Genomic DNA, 14,579 nt, shown 5'->3' on the forward strand with positions numbered 1-14,579 from the left:
TTACCTCCATATATATTGACGAAAAATACACTGTGATCACTGCAACATCTTCCATATATACATTACACCAACCGAACAGCATCTACTCTGTTGCCCAGCAGAACAATAACTGCACACGATGTGCTCTCAACTAGTACTGCTCTCGAAATCCTCTCAACAAGCACTACCCACGGCAACCTCTGAACTGCAACTGCCCTCGACATTCTCTCAACAACTACTGCGCCAGTGGACGCGGCGGAATAATACTCTTTGGCGCAATCTCTGGCGATGTGACTCAGTGTAGTCACCTTTCATGAGCAGTGACGTTTTGTACAAATGCCATTGCTGACAGACAGGCAACACTACATGAAATAACCGTGGAAATCAATATGATACATACGATGGACGTATCCATTAGGATTGTGCGCGATAGTTGGCGCTAATTGGCTATGGAAACAGACGACCAACGCGAGAGCCTTTGCTAACATCACGACATCGCCTTCAGTGCCTCTCCTTCCCCCGGTGACAATATTGATTGGGTCGTGGGCGATTGGAAGACCATGGCCTGGTCAAATGAATCATAATTTCAGTTTGTAGCAGCTGATGGTAGGGTTACAGTGTGTCACAGACTCCACGAAGCTATGGGCCCAAGTTGTCAACAAGGCACTCTGCAAGCTAGTGGTAGTTCCATAATAGTGTGAGATGGGTTTACATGGAAAGGACTGGGTCTTCTTGTTCAACTGAAACTGTTATCGACAGTTTTCCGCCATTTATGGACTTCGTGCCCATGTCAGTGCACTGCGTCTTGTTTGAAAAGCATTCTGGACCATGCGAGCTGTAGAGGCGCTACCATTTAAGATGGGAAAAGGTTAGCTTTGGTGCAATATTTTGGAGGGCAAAAGTTACAGCCAGACATGGGGCTGTTGACAGTATGTTGCACTACCTGCGGTTGCAAAGTAGAATGGATGCCTCAGGGTGGTAGACCCGCTGAAATGAGTAAATGCAGTGGTGTGCATGGCGCAAGTTACAGGCAGAAGGGGCCCACTTGTCCAACATAGACGTTATGAGTATACGACCCGGAGTGGCGCGTTAGCAAAACAGAGGCGCACATCTGTGTTTAAATAAGCGCCGGTTCACTGACAAGGCATTCAAGTGTGACAGCTCTCCTGGATAGTGGGGCATGTCACACCACTGGCTACACGCAGCAGCAGTTGAGGTGCCAGCGTTCCAGTCCACGGCAGGTCGCTGGTTCGACCCTCTGAGGCCAGTGAGTGTCTGCCATGCCACAGCTCACTATTGCAGGCAGTCTTATTGGCTGCCAACATATGCTGGAGGCATCCCAAGGCGAGAATCGCAGATTTGGTTACCCAATTGTGGGCGCTTGTTGTCGCCACGGTCTTAGCTGCACCGGCGTGGAAGCATGCCGCAGGCTGGCTTGCAGTTCCCTGTGGGCAGTAATGACGTAGCAGGGATGGAGGCTGATGAGTCAGCTGCCGGCGCAGCCTGATGTCATCTCAACTCCGCGGGCGTATAAGGCCAACACTCAGCAGTGCGCTGCAGGGGGCGCTGAGGCAGTCGTTCCACACCAAACTGTTTTGCAGACAGCGAAGTGGTGTCCTCAGCATTCAGGGACCTTGTGATGCAGACTGAGAGGAATGGGGTACTGTAGCTGGAAATATTAAATCACTTGGGAAATGGCATATCCTTGTCCAACACCCCTCCACAGAGTGAATGATTTGGCCACCCAGATCACCCGACGTGGGATTGCATCGAGAGGTCAGTTGTGTGCAAAATCCTGCTCTGGCAACACTTGCAAAATTAGGGAGTGGTATATGAGTAGATCCAGCATGGCTCAGCATTTCTGAAACGGTCTTCCAGTTACCTGTGGTGTCCATGCCACGCCGAGTTGCTACACTAAACCTGGAAAAAGGTGGTCTGACACAATACTGGCAACTTGTCACCTCATTGTATGATGAACAACAGTTCCAGGAGAATTACTACTATGAAGAAATCACATGACAGGTGTGCCAGGGAATCTATTGTAGTCTAGAGAAGAATAATTAACCATTGGATGCATAAGTGTTCAGTCTGACATTAATGCATGCTGGGGGCCTCAGAAGCTCCCATCAGATTTCCATATATATATATATATATATATATATATATATATATATATATATATATATATATATTCTGTAAGATTATTTAATATGAAATCTTGTAATCTTACTGTTATAGAACATATCTGTAGCTAGAAAATTACTAAAGAAAAGGTGTGAACAATAATTTCAATGGTTCCTGACACTTTTTGACGCCACATCTCGGCAATGCTTGTATGACATTTCTTTGCAAATTTCTATGTTTATGGACGAATAAGTTATAGTGCCAAGTATTTCAACAAAAACTTCCTTTTATATGATTTTCCACTAATGGTATTCAGGATACTGTTTTGTGAATAAACAGAAAGCGTTTATAGCTGCTACATCCATTACATTAGCCCATAATACAAACGGACGTCTCCTTGCCTGTCTTTTGCATGTGTATCTACGTACCCTTTGATCAAGAGACTCTGCATCTGATTTGGTCTTGTTATAAAATAGAATAATTTCTGGTTTCTTCTTTTTATGAGTTTTGTCATCTGTGGCAACGTGACGCATGGAACTTAGTTGCACTACTCTTTTATTCTTCTTTGCTACGTAGCTCACAACAGTCATCTTTGAATCCAAATGTTGAAGATAAAACATCTCGTGTCTTACATGGTTTCATTTCAGGTGCAATTTGTGGTTTGTCATGGCGAAGAGCGCCGACTGTTGTAATTTTATCCGTCATAAAATCTTTAAACAGGGAAACACTGATAAAGTAGTTGTGAAACGTGATGTTGGTCGAGCTTCCTCTGAGCGTCTTTGCCAGAGTCATTACCACATCAGTTACAACATTTGCTTCTCGAGGGCGATCTGGAGATTTTTGTGAGTACACTAGTCCATCTATAGAGCGTATGATGTCGAAAATATCTTTATTTCTTGTTTTCCTGGTTTTATTGGAATAAAATGTAGAAATTTACAACGTTCTCTGAAAAACACTACCTGTTCATTCACTGTGCAGCTCTCTGTTCGATGAAGGCTTTGCCTGCAGTTGCTTACGGATAGTTCCCACACATTGCAAAAAGCAAGAAGTCGGGTGCGTCTATTGTCAAACCTTACCGCTCTCCTTATTTCTTCAAACCTTTTTATAGAAAAAGGTGCCATATAAACTGGGCTGCTAGAAGAGTCGTGAAATAATTCAATTATAGTAACATACCAGCTTCTGCTACTACCAGCTAATAGGAGAATTAAAAGAAAATGCATTCATTTCCTCATCTGTGACATTACGCCATGTTTGACCTTTTATAGCTACTGATGAGCGTCGTCCTTACAGATTTGTGTAACGAACTATTTCATCCACAATATTATTTGTGATGTAGTAATTCCAAGCATCTTCTAGTATTTGTGTGTGACTTTCCCTGACAGGACCTGGAGAAATTTTCCTTGTATTATGCGTAAGCATTCTGTTAGAAGGATGTTGTGTTTTTCTGCACTGAGTCCCATCAAGCCAAATAAAATAGTTTGTAGGCTGTTGTGCATTTGCTACATTATTTGAATTTGCTGGCAGGTGTCTGTTATCAGGTCAGAATTTCGTTGGTAAGCCTAATTCATTTACATCGGAATATTCGTTACTGCTTTCTTCAGATTCTGAGCTGTCCGACAAAGGTGTTATATGCAGGATCAGTTTCACCTTCGGAAGCAGTACTAGATTCGCCTTCGTCCAACCATTCAGAAAAAATCATTCAAGCATTTCGATAATGTGGATGTACAGCACAATTACCTTTTCCCTTTCGGGATGTGCTGGATGACTTCATACTGTAAGAACCGAATGTTCCTTGATTGGAAAGAGAGTCTAAATAATTACATTGTGAGAGAAAGAGAGGAGAAAGGAAAACAGAGAGAATAACAAATACAACTACTTACATCAGATATAAAAGCGACGTCTTCCACGTCTGAGGTCAACTTCTTCAATGAGTAGTAAGTCCATTATTGTTGATGCTGGATTCTGACCCGTGCAACAATTGCTACCATAAAAATATCCCAGGTACCAACATTCATAAAGAGGGAGAAAAGCTCTCGCTAAAGCATTAGACTTCATCAGACCTTCATGTACTATGCGTATAGCATTAAGGAAACAGTGACCTCATAAAATCTTTGGGACATTAAATACAACTTTATTGTGTTTCTTAGTCGTAAACGTATTTTTAATGATTACATAAAGTAAGGTCCCACTATACGTGATTTTAATATAAGTGAATTGGTGATTAATTCACTCCCGGACCTGAAAGACGCCCATCATCCAGCCAAGGGTTAAAGGAACTGCAGCAGCATTCTGTGTCACTCGTTTACATCTGAGCAACGCAAATATTAGAAATCATCACATCGCCTCAGCGTACTGATACTTCCGAAATACAAGGCGTCAGAATCATTGTGTGCCCTTGGTACTGATTTCAACTTAATAAAAAGTTTCAGCAGTTACATTATTGTGCATTGAACTTGTGACGTGACATCCTCCTCTAGCATTACTTTTTCTCAATAGTAGTTGTCGATACCAGTACTATTTTGTTCGAATTTTGGACAGGTCAGTAATATCTCAGTTGCTTTTCTGAAAACTTTCGTATAGTTTTATTCACAGCATGTTATATTTCGAGCCAAAATTTATGAAAAGGAATTAATTCATAAAATATTTTATTTTTGATGTTATAATCGATCTGCACTATTTCTGAATATACAGTTAAAATTGTTTTTTAGAAACATTTAAAATTAAGAATTATTTGTACACTTGATATCTCTATTATTAATTACCCAATCCTGTACTCTTTATTATATTTATTTCTGGATTCATTTATGAAATAATAATCGAAATTAATAATCTAATGAAAACTTATTAGGAATTCATTTCTTAAAAAAATTGTAAACCCTTTGGAATATAGTTATTTTCACAGAGGGTGAGAGTCGTAAACTTGCCTCTGATGCGATCGGACGTATTTTTGTATCATAGGTTCGAACAATGTAGTTTTGGCTTTGTTAATATGAAAAATCAGAGTACTGTATGATATACTAAAATGTGAGAAAGTCAGTGGCAAATATATTTACATAAAGAATTCTGCAACAACAATCTTCCAATTTATTTAGTTCACACCAACCGTGAGGATCTGATGTTAGGTTCTCAGCTTCAAGAATTCGGCCCCTATACAAGAAGAAGTGGAGCCATCTCAATATAACAAGCTAAGTAAACTTTAAAGTTTATTGTAACTTTCGCTCTTCTCAAAACTTCATAAAAGATTTGCTCATTAATTATTTGGACGAGGCACTGTTTAATGTGGGCAATCGATGAACGAAGGAAGGAAAGGGGAGATCATAAATTGGTTAAATTGTTTTTATCGTGGCAACTGAAGGATCTTGCATGAATAAAACAGATCTACTGAAAACTAATGATAATGCACGTCATTAAACTTTATTACATCTAGGATTTGGGACAAGTGAGAGGGACCTCAAAGATCTACGTCTTTCTTGTCCAAATAGGTTCAACAATCGGTCGGTGGAAGAACGACATGCCGATTCTAGTGTATGTTGTTTTGATTTTCCAGCTGCTAGTTGGAGTAGTAGTTCGACAATAGCGACGTGAGTGAAACATCTGCATCTTCAGTAAGTGAATTTAACTGCGATATTGGTAGGAATCTTCACAGGAAAATACTGAATGCGAGTCGTTAAAGTAGTAGTACTAGAAATCCAGTCAAGTGGAAAGCAAGTATAAGCGAGCTGTGAAGCATACAGATCTGTTACTGGAAAATAAAGATGCTGCAAGCAGGAAGCCTGCTAAACACTGCAAAAGGCTGTGAAATTATTTAGCCACACAGATGAACAGAAAAATGATATTTTTACATTAGTCTGTGAAAAGGAAATAAATAACCACTGTGGTGTCACCGCCAGACACCACACTTGCTAGGTGGTAGCTTTAAATCGGCCGCGGTCCATTAGTACATGTCGGACCCGCGTGTCGCCACAGTCAGTGATCGCAGACCGAGCGCCACCACACGGCAGGTCTCGAGAGACTTCCTAGCACTCGCCCCAGTTGTACGGACGACTTAGCTAGCGATGCAACACTGACGAAGCCTCGCTTATTTGCAGAGAAGATAGTTAGAATAGCCTTCAGGTAAGTCAATGGCTACGACCTAGCAAGGCGCCATAGCAATTGCTAGTTATCGTATGAAGCATGTCTCATCAAGAACGATGTATACAAATGATGGATTAAAGTTAAGTATTCCAGAAGCTACGTACTTTTCTTTATAGCATTCATTACGTATCCTGTTTCAGACCTCACGCCATCCTGCGTGAGCTTATAGCGTGCATTTCGGCCTTCCTAGCAATATAACAACCACAACATACTTAAGTGAATTAACTGATATGTGATAATAGGACATGGGGATAAGAGAGCGTAAACCACTGAGCCAATACAAGAACAGATTTTATTTCTGAAGCCAATTATTGCGTAAATGGTAGTAGTAATCACTCATGACTATGTAAATGTGAAACAGTATATATCTCAGGGAAAGCAACTCATAATCCTCTTTAAAACCTTTTGTGTATAAACACACATATATTAATTGATTAAATAAATCTTTCTGATTAAGTAATCCTGCAAACATCATTTACTCATTGGGTCCAATATCAAAATTGTTTAGTTAAATATTTACATCGCTCAGCTATGTCAACACATAAAGTTCAATCTTGACATTAAAAAACCCAAAATTCAAGCATTATTTAAAAAGTTACCCACATAAAGAGCACCATCGAAAAACAAATTAATATCCCATGAACAATGAAGGTGAATCCACTAGAAAAAATTAAAATAGTAAAGTAACATCATATACACCGTGGTTCAGCAACAGGCCCACTGTACTGAGAATCAGGTAGCCCCCGACTTACGCCTCCACGAGGTGCCACTGTTGAAACAGTTCGTCAAGCCACATAAATGGCATGTAACAATAAGAAAGTATCTAAAACGGGGAAACACTATTCAGTTTCAAGGCAGGTAACACTCTTAAAAGGAATAATGCACGCACAAACCTGTCTTTTAACTAACATCTATAGTTAACATAGTTCTCAGCGCCTGGTGAAAATTGCTGCACAATTACATTTACTGATGGCTGGCGATGTGCATTTCCCTTCAGTCAGAACATTAAATACTAGAAGATCCAAATGTCATGGACTGTGAAGTGGCCATTGAAATCTTGCATGTTGTACTCAGCTGCATGTTTGGCACTGGATGGTCGACCTTTTGGGCAAGAATTGGCGCTGGCCATTCATTCTGGTTGACAGCTAGCTGGTTGTTGTACCAATGTAAAATTCTGTGCAGTAATTGCAGGAGAGGTGATATATATATGCTTTCATGGGTGGTCTGGCCTCTGATGGGGTAGAATAAGCCTGTGATGGGACCGGAGTAGGCGCTGCTGGGTGAGTTCACTGCAGAAGTCCTGCATCTGGTTCTTCCACAGGGTTATCGTCCCTGTGTCAGGACTGAAGGTGGGAGTGAGATAAGAATGGGCTAGGCTGTAGGGTGTTGTGGAGGTTGGGTGGGAGGCAGAATACCACATTGTGAGGGATTGTATATATGTTGCATAAGATATCCCTCATTTCAGAACATGATGACAGATAATCAAAAGCCCTGATGAAGGACCTGTTTCAGTCATTCCAGTCCACGCTGGTCAAGGGTAACAAGGGGTGTGGTTGTTTGTGGTTTGTTCTTGGGATGGATTTGAGTATCAGGTTTTGTCTGTCTGCAGAGAGCTTTGCAGGACTTCAGCATAGACAGCGAGGGAAATTTCATCACTGCATATGAAGCTACAGTGTGTGTCCTGGCTGTATATGAGGGATTTTTTGGAGTGGAAGTGGTATCAGATGTTATAGTTCAGGTAATGTTGGTGATTGTTGGGCTTAATATGGACCAAGTTCGGGATGGAGCTATGTGAGAAGAGGAGAATAACATCTAGGGAGGTGGTATGATAGGTGGAGGGGGAACCAGGTTAAGTGGATGGGGGAGAAGGTGTTGAGGTTCTGGGGGAATAAGATATCCTGGCCTTGGATCCAGATTATAAAGAGATCATCAATAAACCTGAACTTGGAAAATATGTATTTTTCCTCCAAGTAGCCCATGATGAGGTTGGTATAGGTGGGCGCCACCTCCCCTTCAAATCTGGTTATGGGTTAGGATGTAGTTGGTTAGGAGTATGGGGAATGAAGTGGTGGGTTTGCAGTCTGCAGGACATTCTTCTATTATGGTAGTCTGTGGGCAATAAGGTTGTTGGTTTATACTTTATCACACTCTCATGGTATTTTGTAAACGGCAAGTTTCCTCAAACCTAAATCGTCCTTAACAAATCCAACAAGTGCTCTTTTCTTAGCTAGCAGATGGAATACACATCTGATTCCTTCAAAGCCCTATCTATCTTTGCAGACACGTTCCCAGCATATCGAAGGAAAGTCACAGAACTAAAAGTGTCTTCTGCTGGTTTAGATATTGGTCAAAACTGAAAAGCACGTAGAATCAACCTGTCTGTATTGCTGTTGTGATTAAACACGTCCTTAAGATGTTTCAGCTCTTCTGTTAAATTCTCATCACCCGAGATAGCATATAGTCTTTTCACCAAGACCAGTAAGACTCTTGTTCGTTGAAACTGTGGATGACAGCTGGTAGCGAGTAAATAACCATCAGTGTGTGTCGATTTCCTTTAAACTCCTTGTCCATGAGGTCGGTCTTCTCTTTTTACAAACCAACACATCCAAAAAGGTTAACTTTCCCTCCTTTTCAACTGCCATCTCGAATTTTATGTCAGGATGAAGGCAATTTATTTCATGTGGCCAAACAAGAAACATATCGTCAACTTACCTCAAAAAACAAATAGACTTCGAAAAAGATGATTTCAGGGCCATATCCTCAAAGACGCCCATAGAAATACTGGCGAGGAATCGCTGTAGGCACTCTGTCAGTCTGTTCAAAATATTTGTCATTGAATAAAAAACAGGTGGTTGTGACAGCACAGCTTTGTCATCTCCATACCTAGTTTTTCATTACTGAAAATCAGTTACTTTTCAACACGGACCCGAATAAAAAGAGACAGCACTTTGAAACTGACAAGTAAATCAGAGGTGTCAAGACGAAACGACGTTAAACTCTGAATAAAATCCATGTAGTTAGAAATGTGGTGTTCAAATATACCCTCAAGACAGCTGAGAACCAACGCTAAGTATTGTGCCAAGTTGTAAGTCGGTTCACCGAAATTACTAACAGTCTGTTGTAACAGGGCCTCATCTTTATGGACCTTCGGCAATCCGTATAATCTAGGTGGAACGGCGGCACCAGGACGATGTTTTTTAATAGTGTACTCAGGCAATGAGCTCATCTTCAGAAGTGAAGTCGTAGTCCGTTTCAGGCGATCCGTGGGATTCTTCTGTAATACATGATATGACGTATCCTTAAATAGATCTTGCATCTTATCCACATAATTCTGCTTGGAGATTAAAACGGTAGCGTAGTCTTTTGGTAAAATTAATAATTCGGGGTCCTCTCTAATAGCCGAAGAAGTGTTACACTGTCGAGGCCAAGGTGAGAAATCTCTTGTCTGATCTCTTCCGCCAGTTCTTACAGAAGAAGTGACACTGTTTGTTCAAGAGAAGAAACGAATTCCACGATGCAATACTGAAACAGTGACATCATCCAGTTCTTTACTTGTAAGATTTACCACAGTCCATCTGCAAGTATCATTTCCCGACATCAATGATTGACGACAAAGGCGTTGAAAGTTAGAGAATTGCCTACAAGGAGCGCTCCTGTGCACGCACAGAGTAACACTTCCTCGGCTGAACAGGCAGCTGTAGGTCTATTAGAGAGGACCCTGAATCATTAATTTTACCTGCAGACAAAGGAAATGTTACCGTTTTGATTATTTGCTAGCCGCTCCCGTTCTTCGTAGCAGGTTTAATTACTTCAGTCTTTCCATTTACTTATCCCTGTTATTTCCAATTAATAGGTCATCCGCCACTTGCATCCGACAAGCGCTATTCTGATATCTGTTAACCTTAACAGTATTTCCAGACTTTATTGCAGACCTCAAGTTTCGTCCATTTGTTTGATTTCCCCTTTACCATCGAAGGGCGTTGTGGCGATTCTCTACAAACCTTCCTGCAGAAAATTCGTGTTCCTTACTATTACACTTCTAAGTAGTGTCATAAACTTTACTGTCACAATGTTTCGTAATAAGACCTGGCGTCTTCGCTCAACGAAAGAATATAGGCGAAACACATATGATAAGTTTTCAGTCTATAGAGGCTCTAAGCTCTCAAATTCAAATTGATAAATGCTTATTCTTGTAGTGCTCTAAGTCATGTGAACTTTCTTCACGCCCAATGCTTAGAGTGCCTTCTTCTGTGTGCTGTTAAGCTTCGGCCTAGTGTTTCTTGCTTGTTGGAGTGCCAGTACTTCACTGGACAATCGTTATCACAGGCATCACCTTCTAGTCTCTCAACGTACTACACAAAGACGTAGCGCGAGGACACTCTATGTGGTCCGGTATTTCCACTGGGTACTTGCCCCAACCTCGGCTCATACTCCTATACATAGTTCATTCCACCAGATTAGCAACGTATCACCAAAAGGTATGCGTAATATGGTCACCTTGTAGGACGTTGCGCTCTCCTGGCCTTCACTGCTTACATATTCCACCCTCACAATCATATTCCACACATCAAGACGCTTCATTCAAACCCAAACTCGATAAGATAAAGTCAATGTTGTATGAATTCATGTAAACGATATACAAATAACAAGTAAACGCACAGTGGTTGAGATACTCGAGGGTGGCGTACACACTTACATTCCAGGCACGACTGTCACAGGAGCTTTTAGTTCGAGAGAGGCAGACCGCACACTGAGAGGACCGGTCACTTCAGAGCTCAATTCAACCTCGACCGCCCATGGAGCGGACAGCGTTTGCACGAGTGAAAGGGGAGAACGACCCCACGTTCGGCTTACAAGAAAATTCTGCTAAATTATGTGGGAGCGCCCAGCCTCAGCATTCTTTACAGAAATAGCACGCAGTTTCAGAGGTTTTCACAGGGGGACACCAAACGCCAAACGCCGATGCTACAGATTTCCGGATTGGTTGCCTTAAACGAAACGTCATTCTCCCGTTTTAGAAGAGTAATGCTGATTGGTAGACGATATTTCTGACGCCTTGAGCTGAAGGAGTAATGGAAGAGACCGAAAGATATATCCTTTCATGTCTGGCATGGAGAGGGGCCGTTCCGTTGTCGCTCTTGGAGCAAGAACACGTAACGTGAGCTTGTGCGCTCGTATGTGTGCTCAAAGAGTGAGGAACAAGTCTCTCCTCAGTACTTCACTGGGAGAGCACCACTGTCGAGAGCGTATCGGAGTGTGATTAAGCGTTGTTTACTGTGCTGGCAGACACACTTATTGTGTGGTGTGAGGGGACAGAGTTATAGTGAAATGCCTGCGAGTGAATTTTTGAGTGGCATCACGGTGGACTGGTTATCTGACCGCTGTACCACGCCACTAGTTAGACTAGGGGCGAATTGGAGTCCTTGACTTCATCAAAGCGTAGGGATAGTTTGATTGGCGAAGGTCAATCCAGATAGGATGAGAGTTATCTTATTTCTCAGCAGCGAGCGGCGCAGACAGCAGTCATCGCAGCTTACAGTACTGTGCGCTACAGCTCTTCCCAGCCCCATATTTCCTCCACAGCAGTACACCTCACTGTATTTCACATGCGACAGCCTCGACCGTACCTAGCAACATTCTAACGGATAATTATTGAAGTTTAAGAGGCGAGGCTCTCAGCCATTCTGCCAAGTCAATAACAATCTTAAACTTTGTATAGAAATTTCATTAGCGAATCCTATCCTTACGAGGTAACTTCATATTCCGAAAAGAACCTGGAAATAACTTGTTCAATTCATAAACAAAAGTGCCATTGTGATTTCTCAGAATTTTTGCAAAATAAATCATAATTTTCGTTATTTTCATGTTTTTCTTACACTAACTAGCACTACTCCAGTACCCAAGTATCCCACTAGTTACGTATGAAATTTTGTCAATTTTTGTGTCATTTCCTTACAGCAGACGACTCCAGAAGATACTTATTGCTGAAAGTTTTTCAGGTATTTCTCTTTAGAACGTTAGGAGCGTCTGTCTGACTTCTGTAGTAGCTTGGGGATGGACATTGCTTCTTGCTGGAACCACAGGGTAAAGGGTACATCTCAGATTAATCCGTTGCGCAGAATTACAGAATAGCACCCACACGCTCACAACCTCTCTTGTTGGAAGTTACATGTTTCTAAAAAGCTCAGACACGCCGAATGCTAACCTGCTGATACGTTTCATAATTTAATTTGTATTAAGGTCTCACACACTACGAAGAGAAAAAGCCGTCCACGAACCGCTACGCGATCGACAGCTAGCGCCACGTTTCCTGGAACCCGATCTTTGGATTGAAGCGGCCTTTGCGCGTTTGTTTCGAGTGGCGTTTTTCTGGGAAAGGCTGTGAGTGAAGCATCGCGAACAACGCAAGTCTGCAGGGCAACGGCCAGCCTGTTTGTTCTACCACCCGTGTGACTTCCGTCTGGCTGAGCATCTTCTGGAAACAAGTGACGTTCACCGGAAACAGGAGTGGACGCATTATCCTTTTGCCCTATAAGATTTGGAGACGGGTGATGAGTCATCGTCATTCACGCATATCCTGGCGCCTCCAAGTTTATCCACTGTTTCTCACGGCACAGTGGGTTTCAGTGCTCGGTGAGCTACTTTTTTGACAAATAAATAAAAACTCCTACAGCCGTCCTTATGATTTTATTTTATTTTGTCGCTACCAGATTCAACGCTTCACTGCGTCATCTTCAGGCTGCTTTTGATGCGATACAGCCTGAAGATGACTTACTGAAGCGTTGAAACTGGTAGCGACTTACTAAAATCATAAGGACGGCTATAGGTGTTTTTATTTATTTGTCACGATAGTAAACAGTCGTCGTCCCAGAGACCTCCTGCTAAAAGGATGGACATACGAAAGAGCTGCTTTTTGGTTCATTGCTTCGGTTGCCGAGACCACGCGGCATCCGTAAAAATTGGCACTGCACCCCCCGTGTGAGCGTAGTAGTTGTGACTCGTTCGCTTTCTGCCCGTGTCTGTGTCTTGCTGCTTCTGTATCAGACTTGATTCAGTCTCCTGTTGTTGTTGTTCTCTGTACCTATGTGCGCCCAGGCGGTTTGAGGAGCGTGTCGCTTACATGAAAACATGGTAGCTTCAATGTGGTATCTGTCATTGAATTGTGATCTGATTGTGTGTTTTAAATTATTGGTATTTAGGACTGCTCTGAACCCAGTGCACATTTTTTGTACGTTCAATGTGCCATTATTCGTGACCGGAGAAATACTTTTTTGCCTTGTACGTTGTGCACTAGATCGCCAAGTCGCTTTCTGTAGTTATTTCGAGTCCGAAAGTTTATGCGTGTTACAGGGGCAAATCTTGTTGCATGTATTTTGGTGGGCTATACTTCCAAGCAAAGCTTGTGCTTAACGTAGATGAGATTCGCCAGCCAACCATTCGAGTTTCCCTTACACCTATGTTATCGTCCCGCACGACGGTTAAGCATTAACCGTGTTTCCATCTCGTGGCGTGACTTGAAACGGAATCACAGTTGGCCGCTGAACTTCTTGCTTTGCCCAGTTACCATTTTATATTTCAGCGACTTATCACAACTGTTTGGTCTACACTGCCAGTGTCTAACCTGGTGACTTAAGTTTTTTAATCGTTTTACCCAAAAGTTACCTCTGCGTTCTTCTGGCGCTCATTGTATGTTTTCCATCGTAGCGTGCAGCCACTGGCTGCTCAGAAAATAAGGAGTGTGGTGAGTAGTGTATCCGGCATGTCCTAAGTAATTTCGAGCCTTTCGTCCGGACCACATTTCCCTTTCCGTGGTGGCTTCATATCAAGCAGCTTTAATAGCTCTCATCTCCTTCTAAAGGGAGTTAGAATGGAATATTTTCATATTTTGGAATTTGTATCTCCTTATAAAATTTTCAATTTTCCGAATAGAATGATCTCTCTTCTAGTAGCTCTGGTATCTATACTGGAAGGTTTTAGATAGATTATATAATGGTAAGAAAGAGATTTGGAACCAGGTTTTAAATTGTAAGACATTTCCAGGGGCAGATGTGGACTCTGACCACAATCTATTGGTTATGAACTGCAGATTAAAACTGAAGAAACTGCAAAAACGTGGGAATTTAAGGAGATGGGACCTGGATAAACTGAAAGAACCAGAGGTTGAACAGAGATTCAGGGAGAGCATAAGGGGACAAATAACAGGAATGGGGGAAACAACTACAGTAGAAGAAGAATGGGCAGCTTTGAGGGATGAAATAGTGAAGGCAGCAGAGGGTCAAATAGGTAAAAAGACGAGGGCTAGTAGAAATACTTGTATAACAGAAGAGATACTGAATTTAATT

This window comes from Schistocerca piceifrons, chromosome 6 (genome assembly GCF_021461385.2).
Source record: "Schistocerca piceifrons isolate TAMUIC-IGC-003096 chromosome 6, iqSchPice1.1, whole genome shotgun sequence".
NCBI lineage: Eukaryota > Metazoa > Arthropoda > Insecta > Orthoptera > Acrididae > Schistocerca > Schistocerca piceifrons.